At 38.2% G+C, this 20,772-nt stretch overlaps 1 protein-coding gene and 1 long non-coding RNA gene across 25 annotated transcripts in view; one reads left to right on the top strand and one right to left on the bottom strand.

The window, feature by feature from the left end:
* The window catches only part of DTNA (dystrobrevin alpha), a 390,047-nt gene that overhangs the window by 283,211 nt on the left and 86,064 nt on the right, over positions 1–20,772 (bottom strand). For 2 of the 24 annotated variants that reach the window (XM_055080754.1, XM_028479997.2), the window contains exon 1: positions 1,919–2,080. The exons of 20 other annotated variants lie outside the window; for them this stretch is intronic. The gene's annotated coding sequence lies outside the window, so the exon portion shown is untranslated. Of the gene's footprint in view, positions 1–1,918; positions 2,082–2,316; positions 2,403–20,772 lie in introns of those variants that run through there. 2 more of the 24 variants (XM_028479999.2, XM_028480008.2) reach the window with 2 other exon arrangements.
* Positions 2,491–10,792, top strand: LOC114484352 (uncharacterized). Its single transcript, XR_003677125.2, has 3 exons — positions 2,491–2,585; positions 2,941–3,019; positions 10,686–10,792. It is a non-coding gene; the product is annotated as an uncharacterized lncRNA (long non-coding RNA).

Below are 20,772 nucleotides of genomic sequence, written 5' to 3'. Positions count from 1 at the left end.
CCCGCAACGGGAGAGGCCACAGCGATGAGAGGCCCGCGTACCGCAAAAAAACAAAAAAAAAACCCATTTCCGGCAGATAGTCAAAGATATCCAAGCAAACAAGAAAACAAGACTGAGAACTGACAGGGGCAATAATAATAGAAACAAATCTTGGTAACTCTTGAGATATTAGAATTAGCAGATGTATATTAAAAAACAACTACACTTACTATGTTCAAAGAAATAAAATCCAAGCTTGACGAGGTCAGCAGGGACATCACAGCAGCAGAGAGATATTCATCGGCCCCTTCTCCTGTCAACGCACTATGGCCACATACGTCTAAAATTCTTACATTTTAGAATTTTTAAATGTTGTATCCTTTTTTGGTTTTCTTTTGACACATTGAAAACAAAAACAAAGCCCCATACTAATATAATTTTATTTGTATGTATAATTCAATCAGAAATATATTAGTTAAGTAAAAGGGAAGTTTACATGTAAGTGTGTTTGTGCGTGTCCTGGTGTGTGTAATGCATGCTCTCACACATTTCTTGGAGACACCTATGATTCCTGCCAGGGTCCCTCCTCTTGTCAACAGTTCAGGACACAGCCAGGTAAAGCAAGGGGGACAGGCATCCAATGTCACCAGGGAAAATATACAAACGTGCCATCCACTTGCAGAGAAGTGAAAATTAACTGCAACTGTTACAACTTAATGGGTTAAATATAGATATTAGCGAAGGTTAACCGTGATCTAACAAAACTGTAAAGTTAAGTGACTCTATCAGCATCATGTTCGTTATGTTCCTTTTGCATTTTAGAAGAGTAACGCGGTATTATTATTCTGATCAAAGTTGAGTGAAAGATCCATATTAGCATTCATTGTTCGTACCTAGCTCAGCCAACTTAGTTCATTAGAAGCTGGTTGATTTGACAGAACAAAACCCGGCCAGTTACGTGCAACAACTGTTCAGCCCCACGCTCTGTAATAAGCACATCAGCACATTTATTTTCCCCATATAAAGTAGAATTTCCAATTCATACCACGTACTCTGTGACTCTTATGGACAGTATTTATGCAGAAGGAATGCTGTGCAAGTTGGGAAAAGCTGTCTCTAAGAGAGCCGAGAGGTCACTGGACAAAACAAGAAACAAAACCTATACATGGTCAAAAACATGAAGAGGACTAAGGTTTGTCATTCTTTCTTTTAACTAAAAAAGTTTTGAAATCCTCAGCACATAGCGAGGCAGCAGCAAATCAGACAACTCTCTCCCTCCCCCACTCTCAAGCTCTGTAGAATCAGAATGCCTCTATTCACTTAGCAAATATCAGCTTTTTTGGAGGAGAAGAACCTGCTTGGAATTAATGAGGCAACACCAAAAAATAACTTCTATTAATAAATTGTTCTCTTCAATGGAAAATTGCCTATTTTTCTCATCTTTTTTTTTTAAACAGAATATCTTCCAACAGCTCCTTATGTACTTTCTACCACCTTTCCCCCCTACTTTTATTATTTTTTTCTTTTTTCCTTTTTTAAATTAAAAAATGCCATAGTGCCAAGCAAGGAAAATAACTCCATCTCACAAGAATACAGTCACCTCCAATGGCATCATGGACAGAATAACATTTAGTCGGTGTTGTGACATGTTTAACTACTGACGTTGTAATTCAAGAAATGCGGGGTGTTTAAGGAGTTAACAGAGGGAAAAGTAAGTAAAGGTAAAGCCAAACTGAAGTTAGAAGTGCAAGGTCATCTTCAAAACTAAGCTGAAATACTTTGTTTCTTTCTACTTCACAAAATGTAAAATGCCAAATATCTCAAGAAAGGTAACAAAGTTACAACACTGGAAAATCTCCCTGATCACTTTTTCATTCACACAAATAAAAAGAAAAATGCAACATTAACCTTCCCAGAGAAGCAACATCTTTGCACTTACCCTAGAGTATGTACATGATCTCTTAAATCCTTTTAATTCCAGTACATCCAGAACATATATGAATTCTTAGCACATTCATGTAAAGGATAAACCTTAACGAAATGCCTAATTACAACAGAGATCACAACAGGACTCTGAAATTCTAGGGAGAAACAGAGGTTAAAATCCAGCTTCTAGATCCTGGTGTATACTGTGTCTATCTTTAACTTGAAAATGATTTGGTTTCACATTCCACTGAAGTCCCACTGGCAGATGCCTTTGGTAAGCTCACCAATGGCAGGCTGTCAAAAGCCCTCCCTCCACCCCCTCCACCCCCTCCACCCTCTTCAACCCCCTCCATGGTCTGACTGAGCTTCCGTTGCTACATCTAATACTGATTTACTCAGCTGTCTTTTTACCTGTCTCCACGTGGGTAAAAGGAGATGCTTTCATTGATGGCTATTACGGAAACACTTGGAAACTGAAGATCAGCCGGAGGACTCACTGTGCTTTTCCCCCTGCCATCCCCTCCCCCTCCCTCCTACCAGAAACCAACTGACTTCCAAACTTGGCTGTCTGAAAAAGAATGTTCTCTGATTGGCATTCCTGGAAGCAGAAAGCAAGGCAGCTCAAGTTGTGTTCTGTTACTCAGCATGAAAAACTTCCCAGGTATACATAATACAAACAAGTAAGTTTTCTGGATTTTTTTTCCCCCTTAACTTTGAGGATAAACGGGGCAAATATTGGGGAGCATGACACATTTTTGTTGTTGCATAGCATTTATGTTTGAATATTCACCTATAATTTTACCCCAAATGGCTATGGATGCGGTAGAAAAGGGAAATGGCAAATTTGTTGTTAAAAGCTGAATTTCCTTATTAGTAAATGAGTTGGGACCCATTAGAGGAAGCCATGGTTATGCTGAATGCTTGATGGTATTCTGAAGGGCAACTATTCCATCTGTGGATTTTCTGTGGGAGAAAACCTTGCTCATAGGAATTGTGAAAAAACTGCTTTCACCTGTCCTATGTTTTATATTGCAGACAGCAGGAGGAGAGGGTGCAAGAAACACTTCTATCTCCCTGTCAAGTCTTCTTTTCCAGGGCTGTCTTGTAAACTTTGGTGAGGACTGGGTGGGGCTGGCCATGTACAATACTCTCCCACACCCCACACTCACACACACATGTCTGAACAAAGAAAAACTGAGTCACTGGAAATGAGGGGGAAAAGTACATTTTCTCAAACAGGATCTGACAAGAATGAATAATGTGGAGTCCCTTTAAATCACTACTAAAATTGTATTTAATATTTATTTCGTAGTCACTGGGATCAAAAGATCTGCTACTGCTGAAAATAATTTACCTCACCCTGTTCAAAAGAGTGAGTGTATTACGTGCAATGTTATGGACCAGACAACTTCTTGAAAGGCCTAATAGAGGATTTATAATTTCGGCAATCAGACATACCACAACCCCAGGCATTCTGGGGTTTCCAGATCTCATCTGGCTGTCTCTGCCAGCTCCAGGCAAATGTCAGCTGGCTGGGCTCAGGGTGGTGCTGTGGCCGCAGCTGCTCCTAGCAACTTGTACAGACATCTCGAAAATACCCAACGGCAAAGGTTGACTCCCAAAAAGAAACCTTCCTCTTTGTGGTTGGTTTTAAATGTTCTGTTCTAGGTGGTCTTTTGCCACATCTGAACAAGACCATTTTAGGGAACAGTGAGTAACTGGCATCCTATGACTAATTTATTTTGGTGATATCTTGATGCCCCATATAGACTGATCCTACCAACCTGCTCACTCCTCAGCCTGTTACTAGATGTCCTTTTAAAAAAAAAAAAAAGATTGAAAGAAGGAGGGAGAGGAGGAAGAAACTTTCTTTATTTTTATTCCCAAGCTGATTATTTTAGGGAAATTTCAAGCTGTATGTAATGCCGATAGATAAAGACCTCCGAATAACTTCAGAAATAAATAGAAATAACCACTCACCCAGAGAACACACATCCCTGTCTTTGTGATTCTTCCCCCCTCTATGAAAACACTTCTCCCCGAGGCTAATGGATGGTGTCAAAACACGTGTGAGCTAAGAGTGGACAGAGTTGGCAGCAGGTCATCTGGTTCACATTTGGCCACACTATTCACTTATGCTGAACCTTTGAGTGAACATTAGCACAACCGACGCCCAAGAAATGTTTGTTGAAACAAGCAAACAATTGCTTGTGTGAAAGTGTATATTTTAACCTATGGAAAATTGTTATATGTTGGCTTACATTTTAGATAATGGGGTGGGGGGGAATTATATCTCTTTTCAAGTCATTAACCAAAAGATTATATGGAAGGTATATTAGGTACTGAGCACCTTTATAGAAGCAAAAAAAAAAAAGATTTTTATACATTTTGTGTCTGTGTGAGTGAATGACTCTAAACCCCAACATGGCAAATTCTGCTAAGTTTATTTCTATTGATCTTGCTGGCTTCTAAGAGAAATAAAGAAAATATTAGGCCCTCCTAATAATTCATATTAACTAGTAAACTATAACAATTTTCTTAATTGAAATGTTACTGGCCATTCCTTACAGTACAACATTCAACAAGCAAACATCTCCTTAGGTTCCCAACTTTATCTCCTTTTATATTTTCATCTGTTTCAATCACAGAAATTCCAGAACACTGTGCAACAGTAGTGGTAGCATGAGTCCAAACCCAAGGTTGAGTGAGCACATGGGAATTTCTTTTTCTCCCCCTAACCTTCATGCGGCAGTTGATAAGATTTATAATGGCTACAACTCAGTCTTTATCATGAGTAAATGTTATTTTTCTCTTTCACAAGCACTAACATGAGAGTTAGGATTTGATCAGAAAAAATAGCTTCCAGGGCTTGCTTCCAAAGAAAACTGGGCATGTAACAGGCAAATCAAATACCCTTGATTTATCATGAACAAGCAGTTAATCTCTGCTCCATTCTCCAGAAATAGACTGTCTTAGCACTGTTCTATGGATGGCAAATGCTGGTAGCAGTCTCCTTGAGGGGTGAACAAGGTGTTAAAACTCAGGTTTTAGCTGATCTGGGAGGCATCTGCGTGTTTGAAAAATCTGGGCAATGAAAAGCAAATGATCGCTGTCATTTTTTCCTCCCTGGTGTCCTTAAGACACTGGCATAGGCTGTATTCTCATGCTGATAGTTTTGTGGATGATTTTGTCTTTTACATATTATTATTTTAAAAAATACACTATTTGCTATAGACTGAATATTTGTGTCCCACAAAATTCATATGTTGAAACCCAATGTCTCATGTGATGGTATTAGGAGGTGGGGCCATTGGGAGGTGCTTAGGTCATGAGGGTGGGAGCCCTCATGAAAGGGATTAGTGCCCTTATAAAAGAGACCCCAGAGAGCTTCTTTGTCCCTTCCACCGGGAGAGGACACAGCAAAAAGACAGGCCTCTATGAGCCAGGAAGCAAGCCCTCATCAGACACCAAATGTGTTGGCATCTTGATTTTTGGACTTCCAGTCTTCAGACGGACAGAAATAAATTTCTGTTGCTTATTTCAGTTGTTTGTAAGCCACCCAGTCTATGGTATATTGTCATAGTGGCCTGAATGGACTAAGACATTCATTATACAAAAGTGAGTTTGTTTTCTGTGGGGGAGGGGGATAAATTGTGTTTTTTTTTTCCCCTGAGGAAAAAAAATAATAAATCCAAGTAGTAGTTGTTTGAAAAGTAATTACAATAGACACTGCCCAAGAAAAAAGTAGAAAATCTATATATATAGGGGCTCTAACAACAGATATGGAAGGGATTCAAAACAGCAGCATACTACATATAATCTTATTAGATGCTGATCAATTTAAAAATCAGATGAAATTGGGCACTCATTTTGAATGCCTATGATATGAAAATATCCCTAATTATGGAAAGGGCCATATGTATAAATTTATTAATTATAATATCATATTTGGTGGAAAATAACTGGGAACAATGGTAGTTTTGATGACAACAGAAAGACATGGGTTAACGCTTAGCATATAAATGCATATGCCCCATGATTTCAACTATATTAGAACACCTGTGGGCACTAGAAGGAAAGATAAAGGCCAGAAGGAATCCTATCTAAATGGTTTATGAGTCCACACACAGGCACACACACACAGCCAAAATATTCAAATAAAGATAATTGCAGCCCTTCCTCATTCCTTCTCCCTCCACGTTGTCCTTGGACAGGCATCTCTATTTCTCTTCTCAGGGTCTCTTGCGTGGCAGGTGGGTTGGGAGGGGAGTGGACAGGAAATGGGGAGGCTCTCCAATGTGGAAAGAGACACAGAAGAAGCTTAAAGGGGCTTAGGTTGATGTGAAGAAAGGGCATCAAGAGAAATACCCAAGAAAAAGAGTGATCTTAAAGGCACCGGTGAGAACAGGGAAGGGATGGGGGAACAGAATCTGGTACAGCAGAAGCAGGGACCAAACTGTAAGCCAGACTGGGGAGCAGCACCTTTGAATGAGGCAGACTTTGAGGACAGCAAGGTCTAAATGGGAGGATTAGGTAGTTTGGCCCTAGGACGTCTGGCTATGTGTTTTATGATTTCTTCTCATGGAACACTTTATTGTTCAATATCTGGTAGTGTCCTATTTGTGTGTCTTTTGGATACTGACATGGATCTTGAAGCTATAGACATATTTATTTACACGAAAGTTTTTGAAAAGTTGCAGTAATTCTTTTGTCCTATTGCTGTGGCTGCTAACATTGATTTTCTTTGATATGGGTAAGAAATTATCTTCACCCTTGTCTAAATAAACTATCTCCATCTCTTCCCTCTCCTTGCATTTCATTTCCTGTATCACTCTCAGTTCCCATAAAAGGTAGCTAATATAGCCTCTTAGGCTGAGCACTGCATGTAAAGTGACCAACCATCCCGGTTTGAATGGAACTAAGGGATTTCCTGGGATGCAGGATTTTCAGTGATAACATCAGGAAAGCCTCAGGCAAACCAGGACTAGTTAGTCATCCTATACATGTAATCTGCAATTTTTTTATGTTATGTGTATGCTTTTGATAAAGATTAGTCTTTTTATTAATTAACAGGTGTTTGGCCCAAGTAGAATGATAATCAGAAAATGTAGATTTCTTTTTGCATTTCCCCCATTAGCCATGCAACTTGGGAGGGGTCAAATTCCAACGGCCACTATTTCCTCATCTCCACAATGAGAACAATCATAAAAATTTCAAAGAGTTGTTGTCAACATCAAATGAGATATACATATAAAATAAGAATATATAAAATATATTAAATGAATATATTTTATATTGTATTTTATATAAACTTTATAAAAATTAAATGTACTTTTCAAAGAAGCTTTTAGTTATTTTAGACTGAGAAATAATGGAAGCCCACAGAACAGGTACAACATTTCAAATTGTAAGTGGCAGGGGTGGTGGGAGGGGAAAAGAGAGATAGATAGATATTGGTTGATGAGAGAATAACTTTCTCAGGAGTATGTGTTTTGAGCATTTGATCTTTCCCCAAATTAAACTCACTGAGTTAAGGATTTTTTTTGGCTTTTGAGAAGCTCTATAGCCCAGGAAACAATCAATACTCCACATTTACAAAAGATATGGATTATCTTTAATATTAGAAATACAGATCTTATTTGTACCTTTTCCTTTAAGCTGGGGTAGGGGTATTTTTTCTTTGTGGGACCAAAATCAACCCTAATTAAAGCACAATCATAAATATATCACAATCACTAGGCAAAACTAGAATATCCAACCTCATCCTAGGGACAGAGAGATACACCTTATGATACCAACTTACGTGAGCTCTGGCAGTATGTGCCATACCTGATGCCTTGAAAATGTATTTAATGTCATCACTTCAAATCTGTGCACATTTTCATAATCACATGTATAATCCATATTGGTTCTACTCCAAGCCTCTTGAGATTTATCAAGAGTTGGAAATAGGACAATTCTATTGTATGTGGTAAAAGAAAATGACAGGTGATAGGCAAGCTGGATGGAGTCTGGTGGTTATTATATCCAACTTATTTATTTGGGAGCAGTTTTTCTCCAGATGAGCATGTGACTCATCAGTGCTTTTCATATTTGTTTGTTGGTGTTGTTTCACTAGGGAACCCTTTGTTCAAAGGAAATAGTTCACTGAAACTTAACAATGACAAGGCATAGCTCCTTTAGCAGAAACTCAGGTGTGAAACCTGGGGCCCTGCCTCTTCCTTAAGCAGTCCCTGTGGAAACCTCCAGGAATCTGGGAAGCTTAGCTTGAAAACCTTTGAGCACTAGAATTCATTGCATTCAGTTTATTTTAAAAGTATAACGGTAATATATTTTTTAAAAATATGCACATATTTTTTAAAGCCATGTAGAATAATAGAGCTTAAAAGAGTGTCCCATCCCAATCCCATCCCTCCTCACCCTAGAATCCCAGAGACAATGACCATCAACTCGTAACTGGTAATTATGACGATCAGTCTATATTCGTCTATATTCTTAAATGATGCTCTTGTACTCCTATTTTTAAAAAAAATTTTCAAATGTCAATATTATCTATTGTCCTCCTACTATGGAAAATAAGAATTTAGTTCTTATATACACCTTCTCCAGCATGTGTGCTCTCCACCTCTCTCTCCCTCTTTCCCTCCCTTCCTCATTCTCATTTACACACACACACACACACACACACACACACACACACACTTTCCTTAATCCTCACAATTTAATTACACAACAATTTCAGGGGAAGCACTTATCAGTGATTACCTTATTTTGGCTATGAATATATTGTTCACATGTAAACCACATGGGATATATGAGTCCATTTCCTTTCTTGTACACAGTTTTCTTTTTCCTGACACTGGTGGTTGTGTCATATTTTTGTTTGCTTAATTTTCTATCTGCCTATCATTACATTTTTTTCAAAATCTCCAATAGACATGTAACATTCCTCTTAATACAGACAAACATATCAACTATTTTTTCTGCATACCGTCTACCCCCTCCCACACCCTCTCCCCACCCTGGTCCTTTTTATAGCAATAGTGCTTCTGAGCTGTCATCGTGGGACTGGCTTTTGCTTCTCTTCGGTATTGAGTCCCTTTGCTGGATTCTTTGTTCTCGCCTTCTTGATGGACTCCCCCATGGGTGACTGGAGGGAGCATAAACTCCAGAAGCTTCCTGAGAAAGATGCTCAGGACAAATTAAGTTTTGGAGAACCTGAATGCATGAAAATATTCTTATTCTCTTCTTCCATTAATCAATAGCTTGACTACAGAATTCATTGTTTAGAAATACCTTTCCCTCAGAAATTTCAAGGAATTTCTTCACTGTCATGTAGTTCCTAGTGCTGTTATTTACAAGTCATTCTGTTCCATCATCCAAATATTATTTCTTCTTTATCCCTGGTGTTCTAATATCCCATGACAGTATACTTTGGTATGGTCCCCCATTTCCACCACCACCCACCCCCGTGCCATTGATTGTGTTTGAAACTCAAGGAAATTTTACTCATCTCCTCCAATTCCTGGGGACATTTTATTTTAAAGCAATTTCTGAGCTCTATTTCGCCTGTTCTTTCATTCTGAAACTAAACTACTTTTAGTTGGATGTTGGACCCCTTAGACTGACCTCTTAATTTTATTATCTTTTCTCTTATATTCCTCTTTCTACCACCTCCTCTCTGAAATAATTCCTCATCTCTCTTCTGTTGAATATTCTATTTCTGCTAACATATGTTTAATTTCTAAGAATTCTATTTGTCTCTAATTGTTTTTATAACACCACGTTTTGTTTCATGGACACAATTTCTTTTCTGATATAAAAGACTATATACATTTCAGGTTTTTTAAAAAGCTTTCATCTCTTCCCTGCAATCTTTGTTTGCTTCAATTTCTTCTTTGTTTGTTCGTGTGTTTTGGTCTCTTTTATGTTAGAGACATTCCCCACATCTGGTATTCCCTCACTATCCACCCAGCCATTGTGTTTTGGGCGTTACAACATTACCGTAAAGTGATGAGACAAAGCTGAGCCTTCACTGAAACATCCTCAAGGGTAACTAGGTTTCTGCCCCCTTGGGTAGTCAGGTCCTCTAGAGAAGCCCCCCTCCAATGTCCTATCTAGGAGGGACAAGCTCAGTTGCCAGTGTCCTGGAAGCAAAGCTGAGTGAAAAGGCTTGAAATTGAGGGAAGTTTACCACTATTCAGCATGCAGATTTCCACTTAATCCACCAGATTTCAGTGTTACACCTCACCCCCACCTGCCACTGTTTCCAATATTGCTGTTTGTAACCTCTCTAATTAAGTTACTCCAGAGAATAAGGCCCCCTCCCGCCACGTCCTCTGCAAGGTGAGGGAGAGGTAGTTGCCAGGCTGCACAGGGTAGAAGAGGCGATTTGAGAGTCCAGCTACTCTTTTTAAGACTTTCAACCAAGTTCTGCTTTCAGCTCCACTTCTCACCTCTGGCTTCAACAGACTTCTAGTCCTTGAGCCTTTCCAGCATTCTAGGGAGTCTCCATTTCCATCTATGTGGGCATCTCCTCTTCAGGCACCTGGCTTTCCACATCTCTGCTCAGCTAAATCAAGTACTGCTCAGCCATTCCCTTTCCATTTTCCAAATACTATGTCAATAGCTCCCTGTGTTGTAGGCTCTCCTGTTTTCTTTATTCTAGTGAGTATTTTTTGTTTACTGTCATTAGAGGATTTCTTTGGGAGGGAGAGGGTGGAATTAAGTATGTGTTCCATTGACCATATTAACTGTAATTCTCTGCCTTCACTCTTCAGCATTGCTTTAAAAAGGAAACAGGGCTTCCCTGGTGGTGCAGTGGTTAAGAATCTGCCTGCTAATGCAGGGGACATGGGTTCGAGCTCTGGTCTGGGAGGATCCCACATGCTGCAACTACTGAGCCTGTGCGTCTGGAGCCTGTGCTCTGCAACAAGAGAGGCCGCGACACTGAGAGGCCCGCGCACCGCGATGAAGAGTGGCCCCCGCTTGCCACAACTAGAGAAAGCCCTCGCACAGAAACGAAGACCCAACACAGCAAAAATAAATAAATTAATTAATAAACTCCTACCCCCAACATCTTCTTTAAAAAAAAAAAAAAAAAAAAGGAGACAAATTCTCCAACCTCTCTCCAAAATGATCCCAACAAATTCAGCAATTGTGCATGTATGTGGGGAGGCAACGTATATTTCATACTTTTCTACAAACATATCCACTACTAAAATGACAGCTAAATCCCAGCAAAGTATACAATTATCTATATCAGACAGTGAAAAATAACATTTAATTAAAATAAAGTTATCTTTTTATTCTGAAGTTTGTTGTAGTCCCTTACATTAAAGCTTTCATTATATATCTGTGGAATTAAACATAGGAACACATATAATTATAAATAATTCCTTCATATGTAAAAACTATGTAGCTTAAAAAATGAAAATAAATTCTTTTGTAACTGAAGTTCTACCTAAACTATCAATTAACTCATAACCCAATCAAGACAAGTAAATTATCTTAAATTTATCACAGCAGTCATTTTGTGCTTGCTTTCGATGGGAAGGCAATGTAAATCTGAAAATGAAGTAATTTCCCTTTTAAGTTGTCATAGTCATTCTCATGTGGGCCAAGTTTGTGTATTTTATTATTTGAGGCAAGCTTTGTCTTGATTCATTTAACCCATTAGTTCTGCTCCTTATAATATGTCAATCTGGAGATATTAGCTTTCTAGAAGATATACGGTACCCTATTTCTTTAAGAGTATCTCATCAACATTGAAGCTACCTTCTACTCTTGGAAAGAAGATGTATATGTTCTATGATTTCTACAGCTGTAAGAGTTGGCCATGGGCAAAGAGTCAAAGGTCATCCTTAGCATCCATCATCTTCCATCCATATTTGTCCTCTCTCTATGAAGTTTTCCCACCTATCTCCAAAATACTAAATATGTTTTCATCAGTACTGCCCTCAGACCCAGCCAAGCGAGGACAGAAGACCCTGCCCTGGGCCTCACAATTCAGAGGGCTTGCTGCTCTAGTCCTCCTTTGCCTGTGTTTTTCCTCACTGAGTGATGAATTAGAAAAAGAACAAGTAACTCTCTTCTCAGCATGTGCTGGTACTTGGGACTCTGTCCCAAAAGCCTTGAGACTGCTTCCAGGTCTGCCTTCCCAAGGTGGGCTTACTTCTGGTATGCACACCTTAAAGGCTTAGGGGTGGCTGGAGGGTATTGTGGGGAAGTGAATGCAGAAGGTATGAAATAACCCAGCAAAAAACTGTAGACTTAAAGAAACCTAGATTAATTAATTTCCCAAATGAGATGAACCCTTCCTTGGAGAGAAGAATTCTATAGCTTTTATCACTCCTGGGGACATGGTGAGAGGAGGAACACCCTCATCACATGGGAAGGGGAAGTAGGGGCATGTAAGGACAACCAGCCCAACTGTTAGCAAACTTTTAACGGTGCAAATGGCCTGGTATCATAGATTAGAATCCTGAGGCACCCCAACCACAGAGAGAATCTGTATCTGACTGCCAACCCTTTCCTGCAGGCTTTCACTGAGTGCTTGTGGGTAGTTGAGACAGGCTAGGGCAGGGCAGGAGAGCTAACAAAGATCCCCTCAAGATGCATGAGGTCTTCACTCTGTTCATTGCAGCAGCTCTCCAGTGGCTGGGGGTCATGGCAACATGGTGGTGAAAGATGTCTTTAAGCCTGAACAGTTGGGAGCTGGAGTGTAAAGGAGGGAGAGATTTCCTGTGGTTCAGAAATGTTGGCTGTTAGGCTAGGCATGAAGACATCTCTGGAGCATTGCCAAGCTCAGTATACCTAAAGGAAAGGTCCTATTGAGGTAGGGGTTTAACTAAAGCTGTAGCAAAGCCCAGGTTCAGATCTAGCACATATTAGATAGATTCAGTCCCCTGCACACAACATACACCACCAACACATACACACGTATTAGCAGCCTGATTGATAGAAGGAGTGAGCCCTTTTCTGAGGTTAAATATTATTTTACTACTATTCTTTTACCCATGAAGGCAATATACAATAAAAATATAGAACACTATAAAAAATCTATACAATATCTCTACAAAATCTATCAATACCTATACAAAATCTATACAATATAAAAAAATCTATACAATATAAAAAACTATACAATAAAAAATGTAGAACACATGAAGAAGCAGAAAAATGTGACCCCCTAATGAAAATTTAAAAATAAGCAATAGAAGCAGACCCACAGACAGCCCAGATGTTGGACTTAAAAGACAAGGATTAAATATGTTTAAAAGATATAATGGAAAAATGGGAAGCACACATTTAACAGTTGGGGAATTTCAGCAGATATGGGTACAATAAGGAAGAACCAAATGGAAATTATAAAAATAAAAATTACAGTATCATAAATATACAATCCATTCAGTAGGCTAAATAGTAGACTGAACCCAGCAGAAGAAAGGATCAGTAAAATTTAAGACAGGTCAATAAAATCATCCAAATTGAAACAAAAGGGAAAAAACAGAATAGAAAATCTGTGACTGTAACACAATATCCAATGGTCTAACATATTTGTAACTGTACCTCCAGAAGGATGTGAGAAAAAGAAATATTTGAAGAAATCATAGGTGAGTATTGTCAAAAATTGAAGGAATTCAATCCATGTATGAAAAAAGCTAAGTGAAACCCAAGTAGGATAAATGTAACAACAAACAAAGAAACCAACCAACCAAACAACCAACCAATAACAACAACACACTCAGGCATTTTACAATTAAACTGCTAAGAAACAGGTAAATCTTAAATCTTAAAAGCAGCCAGAGAACAAAGACATCATATTCAAGGAACAGCTTTGAAAATAATGTCTGATTTTTCATCTAAAATATTGAATGCCATAAGACAATGCAATATCTGCAAAATGCTGAAGGAAACCACCTGTTAACATAGACTTTTCTGTTCAGAAAAAATATCTTTCAGTATGAGGGTGAAACAAGACAGGCAAAAGTTGAGAGAATTCATTTCTATAAAATAAACACTACAAGAGATGAGAAAGGAAGTTTTTCAAGGTGAAAGGAAATTATTCCTCATGGAAGCTTGGATCTACAAAAAGGAAAGCACTAAAATGGATAAGTGAATAAATATCTGGGTAAGTGTCAAAGATCTTTTAAAAATTATCATCTATCTATCTATTATATATATAAAAAAACTAATGACTATTTAAAGCAAAAATTAATATATTTTGTGTTTATTACCTATGAATAAATAAAATATATGATAAAAAGAAAAAGGACAGCAAGTAAGTAAAGGGAATTATATTTTTATAAGGTTCTTAAGACTGTTCTTTCAGAAATATTATTTGAAAGTAGGGAATAAGTTAAAGATACATATTTTAAAATCTCAAGAAACAACTAGTGAAAAAAAAATTCCACTGAGATACAGTTAAAAAAATCAATAGAGGAGATAAAATATTTAGTTAACTCAAAAGAAGGCAAAGAAATAAGGAACTCAAGAACAAAGAACAGATGAGACAAAGAGAAAACAAATATCAAGATGGTAGGCTTAAACCTAAGGATAGCAAACATTACATTAAATATAAATGGAGTAAACACTCCATTATCAAACAGAGTGAAAAAGAAGGACCAAACTATATGCTTTTTTAAAAGAAATACACTTTAAGTATAAAAACACAGATTGGTTGAAAGTAAAAGAATACAAAAAGTTATATCAGAAAATGTTGGTGTGCCTATATTAAAACACATTGGACACATTAGACACCAAGAGAAGGTGTATTATCAGAGATCAAGAGGGATTTCAGTAAAAAAAAAAAAAGGATGAATTCATCAAGAAGACATACAAATTAAAAAAGAGCTTCAAAACACATGAAGCAAAAATAGAATTAAAAAGAGAAAAGACAAATCTACAGTTGCTATATGAAGCCAAGCAAAACCCCTTCTAATGCCCAACACATACACACACACACACACACACACACACACACACACACTATTAATGACAAGCAATAAACTGGGGGTGGGGTGTATTCTGGGGAGATCATTCAAGGCAGGATGCGTTTCTTGGACTGAAGCTTAGATGTCTGGTACAAAGAAAAAGGAGCCTTAGCACATGAGATGGGCAGGAGAGTTTCCTGACAGCCAGCAAGTTTGGAAGGTTCACAGGTGTGACAATACATGGATTACTTATCCTCTGTGGCTTCCAGGTGGGGTGGGTCAGTAACATCCTCACCCATTTTCCTTGGAGGTCATACAAATATCTCTACTTTTTTTGTGTTCCATCATGGGACAATGGTGAGAGGGTGTCCACATCCTTGACCCCCTCCCTATGGTTTGTCTTGATTTCCAATTGTTGCCTTGGTTCTGAGTGGAATGTTCTGGGTTTCCCGCAGTCTGTTGTGACCAGTAGTAGTGTACAGCTCTGAAGCAGTCACTGGTCCCACAGAGCTCACACTAACAGGCACACAGCTTTACTGCAGGCTTATCCTGTAGACACTGTGCAAGGCTTTGAGCACTATATCTGCAGGTGTGAGTTCAGGTCCAGGACTCTGAGATTTTTCCCCTGTGAGATGATGGTATGAGCAGGTATCACTGGGTTTCTTATAGCTAAAAGCTAATAGGAACAAAGAGCTGTACAGAATGTTTTCTGTCCTAGATGAAGAAAAAGTTAAAATTTATGACAGACTCTACCATTTTAACTAAGAATGTGAAACACTGGAGACCTCTTTTTTGGAGGCCAGACTTGAAACAAAGTTATTTGAAATGCTGAGTATGGAGGCAGATATTTAAAAATGGAATAGGTCCTACCTTTTATTGAGGTTAAAATAGACTTGTGAGGAAAAAATGGGGGAAAGAAAACTAAACATGCAGAACATGATGGGGTGACCATTAATGTTACAAGAAGGATACAATATAGTCAATGAAGGTTAAATTGGAACACATCTAATTCCAAGTGACTTAAGCCAAAATAACCTTAAAATTTATGTCAGAAGAGTAAAACATAACTATAGGTAGTATTGTAGAAAAGTTTCTATAAAATTCCAATCTTTAGGAAAGTTTAAAATTATTTCATATGGGGGTAAAGGATGGAAAGAGAGAGTAAGTAAACTCAGTAAACGTGGGGTGGAGGGACAGTTGAAAATGCAAAGGTACGTTTGGAAAAATCTCTACATAAGAAGCATCATCAGGTCCAGAATCTGATAGAATGCTTGTTGAAGATGACAGGTTTGTTTGCTATCCTTGGAGATGATATGGATGATGGTCAGTAGGAACTGAATATAATAAAAGAGTCAGAACTTGGGACCACTTGGATGGGAAGCTTTGAAGACATATATGCCTTCAAGCAAATGCTTCCTTACAAACCTCTGAAAAACTTATCAAATATGTAGTAAATTAGCAAGAGAAGATAAAAGAGCTTACATATTATATTAAAACTCTTCAAAGCAATTGTGCATCTTTAGAATCAGAAAATGTAAAGATTAAAAGCAAGGTTCAAAAGCTTGACAAGAAACTAATGACTGAACTGTATCAAGAAAATGAAATAAACCTCACAGAAAATTAACTGTTTAGGGAAGAGACAGTTTAGAAAGAGAGGAGAAATATTTCATAGCAGATAGAAGGATCAGCCATGCCCCCACAAAAAGCCAGATACCTATAGAAAAGAATGATTTCCATTTCATTGTACTCTTAAGTAGTAAAAGTATCGTATTATGACTTGATTAACCAGATCACCATAAATATTAAGAAAAATGGCATTTTTCAGGAACTATACAGCAACTAGATACACTAGAAATTTAAAGGCTATTTGGGTTTGCCAAAACCTTTTTTTTTCTCTAGTTTAAGGCTACAGTTGAAGTGTGCTCAAGTAAGATTTTATTTGTTTAAAACAAAAAAAAAATCTGCCTTTTTTTCCAGACTTTCACCTGCTCTCATTTTGCACATTAATGGTAATGGCATATGGAGGTTCCGACATGTAGCTAGCTGTAAGCAAAATAAGGTGACACATGCTTTATTTAGACAAAAGCAATCTTTTCTAACAGTTCTTTAGTGAGATCTGAAGGTGGGGATTTTAGGTATTTGGATGGATTGGTAGCAGAGGGGTGGTGTTTATAGGGTTTTAAGAAGCAATCTGTGTTCCTAATTTTTTTTAGGGCCCTAAAGTTTTGTTAAGTAGCTCACTAATTTACCTGGTAGACCTTTTACATACAAAATTTTGGCTGCCCCATACAGCATTTTTAAACCTAGAGGTTAAAGGAATAAAGAAAGGCAGAAATTTAGAAGCTGAACAAAATTCATAGGTGAGAAGCTAACTGTATATGTGAAATGGGAGCAGGGTTAAAGGGGAGGCAATCCATGTGTATTGAGTGCCTACTATGTCCAAGGACCTTTATATATTTTATTCCACTCAATTTTTTAAAATACTATGATTTAGGGCTTCCCTGGTGGCGCAGTGGTTGAGAATCCGCCTGCCGATGCAGGACACATGGGTTCGTGCCCCGGTCCGGGAGGATCCCACATGCCACGGAGCGGCTGGGCCCGCGAGCCATGGCTGCTGAGCCTGCGCGTCCGGAGCCTGTGCTCCGCAACGGGAGAGGCCACAACAGTGAGAGGCCCACGTACCACAAAAAATAAAAAAATAAAATAAAATACTATGATTTAAAATTTAGTATGTCTATTTAATGGATTAAGAAACTGAGTGTCAGATTAAATTAATTGGATTACTAGGATTAATAAATAAAGGTACATAACTTTGATCTTCTATCTGTCTGGTTCCAAAGCCTTAAATTTTTTCTGTTGTATTGAGAAATAAAAATGTTTCCTTTTCCAAAACAGATTCGCCACCTAGCAGTACTTCCTTGAATCTTGAAGACTTGGTGCTATCCCACTGCAAAGTTGGGTGTAGGAGTTAGATGGCAGGGTGGAGGAATCTCATGTTCCTTATCACCATTACTGGGATCAGTGAACCTCAACCTAGATTAGACACTGCAAAATCAGGAAAAGGGAAAGGGAACCTGAGGGGTGAGCTGGGGTGACATCATGGAGCTTATTTCATGGTCTCACTAGAGGCTGTAATAAGATGGAGTGCTAAAGCCAGACTCTGGATTCGTGTTCCACTTCTGCCAAGTCCTGCAGTGAGTTACTTAATCTCTCTACACCAGTTTGTCATCTGCAAAGAGATGATAATAATGTTGCTCTCATAAAATAGCTCTTGTGAGTACTAAATGAGTTACTATATGTAAAGCACTTGTAAGAGCAAATTCAATAAGAGTTACTATCATCATTATCATCATCCTTCCAGTCATTGACAGTAAATATGTGAATCAGAATATTCTCACGTAATACCCATCTTTTACAACAGTGGAAGGCCTGGGGAAGGTAAGAAACAGCAGATATGAATCATCCACAGAGCTTTTAAAATAACAATTACTGGGCTCCAAAGGGACCAAGTGAATCAATCTAATCAATCTCTGGGGGGTAGATTCTGAGTGTCTGTTCATTTAAAGGGCCTCTCTACCCTGTGCAGCCAGGGTAGAGATCTTCTACCCTATATTATCTGTTTTTACTGTTTTTTCCCCTTAATCTTTCTTATTGGGATTGAGATTAAACTGATCAGTTTAATATTTTACATACATATCATGTATCAAAATACCTGATTGAATTTTGATATGATATCAGGGTCTTGCACAAATGCATTTGATTTCAGGTGAAGTTAGCGACCATGGACATTACCTACATATTTCTATAATACAAAGAAAAATGAGTTCTGTATCCTCAAAATTAATAGAAGGAAATCTGATATTAAACTTAACAATTGCTTCATGACATCTACCATGCCCTGATTCATTTGTGGGGCATGTGTGTATGTGTGTGTGGCCCAGCATTACCTAACTATTTTTGGAATGGAGTAGGATGTGTAAAGCACCAGCTGTGTTATAAAACTCACAAAGGCAGAGTGGCACTGAGCAGCGCCCTTTGTGGAGAGTCAGAGCCTGGGCATGGCATAATCCATTTATTAACTCAAAGTAACAATGGGAGATAAAACTCTCACTAACATCAAAGCAGATACCTATAAAGAGCACTTCAAATTACCTGGCAAATTCAGGCTCCCTTATCTGAATTGGGAGCAGGCCATGCATAAACTGATTGAGTCAGGTCTCTTTTCTTGGATGACAGCACCTTGAGCCCATGGTGGGAAGGTTGGCAAAGTGGTGGAGGATCCATCGTGATTGTGGTCATGGTTTTCAACCCTGGCAGCACTTTAGAAACACTAGTAGGATTTAAAATAAAAAACTGATACATGGGTCTCTTACCCAGAGATCCTGATACAATAGATCTTAAGTGGGGCATACACTGGGGTGCTTCTGTGCATTTCAGGTTGAGAACCACTGGTGTGCTGGAGAGAAGATAAGCTTTGTAGCCATACAATCATAGACTTGAAATTTTGCTGTTCTGTTCACTTGATGTAAGGTATTGAAGAACTTAAACTATACAAAACTTCAATTTACTCATCTGCAGAAGAAAAAAACGTAACTTGCAAGGCTATGATGAAAACAAGGGGCAGAAATGGAAACTGTGATTAAAAATCTTCCAACAAACAAAAGCCAAGGACCAGATGGCTTCACAGGCAAATTCTATCAAACATTTAGAGAAGAGCTAACACCTATCCTTCTCAAACTCTTCCAAAATATAGCAGAGGAAGGAACACTCCTAAATTCATTCTACGAGTCCACCATCACCCTGATACCAAAACCAAAGATGTTGCAAAAAAAGGAAACTACAGGCCAATATCACTGATGAACATAGATGCAACAAACAAATGGAGCGATATACCATGTTCTTGAATTGAAAGAATCAATGTTGCGAAAATGACTATACTATCCAAAACAATCTACAGATTCAAGGCAATCCCTATAAAATTACCAATGGCATTTTTCACAGAACTAGAACAAAAAATTTCACAATTTGTATGGAAACACAAAAGACCCTGAATAGCCAAAGAAATCTTGAGAAAGAAAAACGTAACTGGAGGAATCAGGCTCCAGGACTTCAGACTACACTATAAAGCTACAGTAATCAAGACAGGATGGTACTGGCATAAAAACAGAAACAAATATAGATCAATGGAACAGGATAGAAAACCCAGAGATATACCTACACACATATGGTCACCTTATCTTTGATAAAGGAGGCAAGAACATACAATAGAGAAAAGACAGCCTCTTCAATAAGTGGTGCTGGGAAAACTGGACAGCTACATGTAAAATAATGAAATTAGAACACTTCCTAACACCACACACAAAAATAAACCCAAAATGGATTCAAGACCTAAATGTAAGGCCAGAGACTATAAAACTCTTAGAGGAAAACACAGGCAGAACACTCTATGACATAAATCACAGCAAGATCCTTTTTGACCCAACTCCTAGAGAAATGGAAATAAAAACAAAAATAAACAAATGGGACCTAATGAAACTTAAAAGCTTTTGCACAGCAAAGGAAACCATACACGAGACAAAGAGACAACCCTCAGGATGGGAGAAAATATTTGCAAATGAAGTAACTGACAAAGGATTAATCTCCAACATACACAGGCAGCTCATGCAGCTCAATATCAGAAAAACAAACAACCCCATCCAAAAATGGGCAGAAGACCTAAATAGACATTTCTTCACAGAAGATATACAGATTGCCAACAAACACATGAAAGAATGCTCAACTTCACTAATCATTAGAGAAGCGCAAATCAAAACTACAATGAGGTATCACCTCACACCTGTCTGAATGGCCATCATCAAAAAATCTACAAACAATAAATGCTGGAGAGGGTGTGGAGAAAAGGGAACCCTCTTGCACTGTTGGTGGGAATGTA

The sequence above is a fragment of the Physeter macrocephalus genome, chromosome 19 (assembly GCF_002837175.3).
Source record: "Physeter macrocephalus isolate SW-GA chromosome 19, ASM283717v5, whole genome shotgun sequence".
Taxonomy (NCBI): Eukaryota; Metazoa; Chordata; class Mammalia; order Artiodactyla; family Physeteridae; genus Physeter; species Physeter macrocephalus.
The sequence above is the reverse complement of the archived record's forward strand: the minus strand, read 5'-3'. Positions and strand labels throughout refer to the sequence as shown.